Below are 4,712 nucleotides of genomic sequence, written 5' to 3'. Positions count from 1 at the left end.
CCTCCCCCCTCTGGGTGGAGAGGGTGGGCCAGCACCACTTGTTGTCCCACTCGGGCCAGCTCCTCGCTCCAGTGGCCTCTTGCCTGCTTACGGCAGATCTGCTGGCCGGAGCCTGGCCTTCTAGGCCCCCACCGTGTCACCCCCATTTCTGTGTGAGCCATTTCCGACCACCTGCTGTGAGGGAGGCCTGACACAGAAAGCTCTGACCCCCTCCCTGGGGACCTCCTCAGGCAGGGGCTGTCCTCAGGCTGGCCTGGGTGTCCCGGTGTGGCTCACGGGGCGGGCATCCCCATCAGAGGTGCTGCTGGGCCTCAGCTGGGTCCTCCCCCTACGCCCCCTCCCCCTCCGCCTCGCCGTCCTCCCCCTCCCTTTCCCTCCCCCCTCAGCTCCCTCCTCTCTTCACCAGGGCACAAAGGCTTTAGCCCCTCCCCGTGTGGACGCAGAGGCTACGGTTGTCTGAGCTCCCCGCGAGGACGGGTAGGGGTCTGCTGGGGCAGGGGTGGTGGACACAGGCAGGAAGCTGCCTCCTCCCTCCCACCCCCAGCCCCAGGGACCATGCACCTGGAGTTATTTTACCTGAGTCTTACTGGGACCCAGGACTTTGGCCACCAGAGGTTCCAGCAGCAACCACAGGTCACGGGGCGTCAGCCTGAGACTGCTCGAGGGACGCCAGCCCCTGGCAGAGGGCCTGTGTCTCCTTTCCACTGCCACGTTTGGGGCAGCAGCTGGTCAGGGCACAGCTGTCTGTTGTCTGGCCCAGGGGGCAGGAGGGGGCCGGGCCACCTCTCTGACGTGAGACCCCCTTGACTTCACCATCCAAGAGGCAGGAGCAGCAGGGACCCCCCCCAGGCCCCACCCACTCCCGTTGCCCCGGGTGCTGAGCTGCTTCTGCCTTGGCTGTCGCAGGGCCCTCAGGGGCCTGGCAACCCCCCAGGCCAAAGGGCAGCCCCGGGTCCTGAGTGTCCCCTTTGAGGCCTGCAGGGGACTGTCCGGCCAGCGGGGCCTGTGGCCCCGCGGAATCACTTCTCTGCACTGGCCTGACTCCCGTCTGCAGCCCAGCTTCCTGCCCGTGTCCACCACCCCTGCCCCAGCAGACCCCTGCCCGTTCTCGCGGGGAGCTCAGACAACCGTCTGCTGAGCCCTGACCGAGCAAGCCTCTGCATCCACACGGGGCGGGCTAAAGCCAAGCTGGGGCCAAGCAGGACGCGGCTGGAAGCGTGGCCATGTGGCCGGTAGGTATCCACCCAGGCTGCTGCCTCAGCCCCCTGGGGCCACTGAGGCCAGCCTGCCCTCCACTCCTGCCGCCTCCGTCTCCCCTCCTCCCCCTCGGGCCTCACCCCCTGGGCCACTCCGCAGGCCCTGGGCTGGGATGCTGGCAGGAGGGCGGGAGGGCCCTGGCTGGGGCAACAGCCCAGGGAGAGAGCTGGCCTCTCACCGGTCCGGAGGCGCCTTCTGGCCCATCTGGCTGCTCAGAAGGAGAAGGGTGGGGGAGGGGTGGGGGAGGGGGAGAGTGCCGGAATTTAAGGACCCCCCCCAGGTGAGGGAGGGGCGGGAAGGGGACCAGGAGCCAGGGACACGGGACCTGTTTGGGGTCATTCTCAGGCAGTGGGCACCTCCCAGAGCTGCTGCCGCCCACCTGCCAAGACAGCGGCACCGGCGCCGGGGCCCTGACACAACTGAGCCCCAGTCGGGCTGTCGAGGGCCTAGGAGCAGCTCAGCAGGCCCCGGAGAAGGGGCGCAGCCGGGCTCCTCCCCCGCTGCTTCCTCCCTCTCCCTCGGAGCGCCTGGGGCCCCTCCGTGGCCAAGCCCCCCTGACCACATAGCCGGTCACCCCACCCAGGCCAGGCACAGCTGAGCCGGCCTTCCTGGCAACCCCGCGCACAGGGGTCTCCCTCCCTGGGGCCAGCTGAGCCCACGCGGTCCTCCTCCCAGCTCAGCCCCGCGTTGACTGTCACCCGTCCAGGAGGGGGTGGGGTGGGCGGCTCTGAGGCCGAGGTGGGGCAGGTTCCTGACATCAGCAATCAGAACCGTGCTGAGGCTGCGTCAGCGCCTGGTCGGTGGAGCTGCCAGGATGGGCTCCCTGAGCTGCTTCCCCGTGTCTGGCCCACACGGGGCTCACTTCCGGGTGCCAGCCCCACGTCGGAGGACAGATGGGCCATCCAGCCCGTCATCGGCTGCGTGACGGTGAGCTCCGAGCAGGGACTTGAACCCAGGTCTCCTGTGCTGCTGCCTGGCTGGTGGACTTCCCGACTTAGTGGCACTGAGTGGCCTTGGGGGAGTTAGGGTCAGGGGGTGAAGGCGGTGCTGGAGCTCCTAGCCCTGGGGCGGGGACGAGGGGCAGCTTCTCTGGCCTGGGAGACCCAGGCCCGGCCTAGGCAGACGGTGGAGCCAGCTCCCCTCCTGGGTGCCCACGTGCCCCACGGGCTGCTCCTGGGCTGGGGAGGGGCCCCCGAGACCCTCGGGGAGGACCATCGCCCCGACCCTGCGCCCACGCCCAGCGACCCCAGCTGCCCGGGGTCTGCTGTCCTGCGGCCGGTGAGTGTGGCCAGTGCCCCTCTGGCGTCCCCAGGCCTGGGCGCCAGGCCTGCCCCTCGATTGGTAAAGACTGCCCCAAATCTCCTGGACCACATCCTCCTTTGAGGGAGCCGTCCGCTGCTGGGCCCAGCGTGGCAGGTCCCCCCAACAGCAGCCTCTCTTCCCCACGTGCTGAGAACGGCTGGCCAGCCGGGCAGGGAGGACGCTGCCGAGACCCGGGGCCGCGCAGGCCTTCAGGCAACTGTGGGCGATGGGCCTTCACAAAGCTGCCCGAGGACGTCCTGCAGCACGGTGTCCTGGGAGCCAACCCGAGCCACGTGGCCCTCGCCAGCCTCCAGGGAGAGAACCTGCCAGTGCTGCCCCGGGTCTGCGGTCGGCTGTCCCCGCCACGCCCTCCTCCGACCTGCCCTCACCCTCCCAGCCTTCGTCCGTCTGCCTGCCCCTCTGCTCGGGTCATTCAGAATGTACGGTAGCCACCTGTGAAAAGGCGAAAGAGGCAGGTGCGGTTAATCATAAAAATATATTTCATTTTGGGCTTCCCTGGTGGCGCAGTGGTTGGCGCGTCCGCCTGCCGATGCAGGGGAACCGGGTTCGCGCCCCGGTCCGGGAGGATCCCACGTGCCGCGGAGCGGCTGGGCCCGTGAGCCGTGGCCTCTGGGCCTGCGCGTCTGGAGCCTGTGCTCCGCAACGGGAGAGGTCACGGCAGTGAGAGGCCCGCATACCGCAAAAAAAAAAAAAAAAAAAAAAAAAATATATATGTATATATATATATATTTCATTTCAACCCAACATATCTAAAATATTACGTTTCACCATGGAATCATATGTAAATTATTAGCACGTTTCTGCACATTCTTCTCTTCAGGCTGGGCCTTTGCACGCGGAGTACGGCTCCTGTTGGCCACGTTCCAGGAGCTCGGCGGTGGGGGGGGGGGCACGTGTGGCCGTGTGACCGTGTCTGGGGGGAGGGGCCTGGGAGCACAGGAAGCTCCGGCCACGTGCCCACTGGAGCCCGGGGTCGTGCCCTGGGCTCTATCTGCCACGTCGAGGCTGGGGGCTCCAAGGAAGCGCCCCTGACCGCCCCTCACATTCCGCATCAGGGTGCCGGGGGGTGCCGAGAAGCAGGACCCCCCCGGAGGTCTGCTGCCCTCCCACCCTGGGCCCGGCCTTCTGCACCTCACCTGTGGGCCGACCTGGGCCCTGAGCCCTGGAAACACCCTCCACGGGCCTCAGTTACCCTGTTTCTTTTCAGTCTGGCCTGAGAGCTGATGCCTGCTGGCAGGGAAAGAGACCCCGGTGTCTTAGTCCGTTTGGGCTGCTGCGACAAAATATCGATACCATAGATGGCGGCTATAAAAAGCAGAAACTTCTCTCTCACAGTTCTGGAGGCTGGAAGTCTGAGATCAGAGTGGCAGCATGGTTGGGTTCTAGTGAGGGCCCACATCCAGGTTCTGTGTCCTCACACAGTGGGACACAGCTCTGTGCCGTCCCTTTTATGAGGGCACTGATCCCATTCACCAGGGCTCCACCCTGGTGACCCAATCACCACCCAAAGGCCCCACCTTCCTAATTGGGGTTAGGTCTCAACATACGAATTTGGGGGCCACAAGCGTTCAGGCCACAGCATCTGCGTGGCTCCCAGGTGGTCTGCAGCCATGGCTCCAGGTGGGGGTAGGGCACCCCCCAGGTCCAGATGCTTTCATCACAGGCACCGTCTGGCATGGGCGAGGAGCAGGGGGGCCGCTATGGATTCACTCACTGGCCTGTCTGGGGAAGATGGGTGATGGTTGATCTTCCTCCAGAGAAGCAAAGTAGGGAGAAAGAATTGGTGTGGGAGATCTGTCGCAGAGACCCGGGTCCCCCTGCAGCCCTGCATGTCACAATCAAACACAGGCACTGGAGGGAAGCTCCTTACTCTGTCCAGGCTCCTTGCCAAGCCCGCAAGACAGGCCATGAATCCAAAAGCTCTGACAGAGACGCTGCCGCCGCCCCGGCTGCTGTGAGGGCTGGGACTCTGATTCCCAAGAGGAAGTCCAAAATGAAACAGTTTCACTAGTGAAAGGAGAGCCGCGGAGCGGAGGGCAGATGCCAGAAGTGGGAAAGATTTGCTCTGAGCTTTTCCACCAGACGGTGTGACTCGGTGAGGGTCCCCTCCCCCGGGGGGGGCGCCCCACTCC

The sequence above is a fragment of the Physeter macrocephalus genome, chromosome 3 (genome assembly GCF_002837175.3).
Source record: "Physeter macrocephalus isolate SW-GA chromosome 3, ASM283717v5, whole genome shotgun sequence".
Taxonomy (NCBI): Eukaryota; Metazoa; Chordata; class Mammalia; order Artiodactyla; family Physeteridae; genus Physeter; species Physeter macrocephalus.
This window is presented reverse-complemented; position numbering follows the sequence as displayed.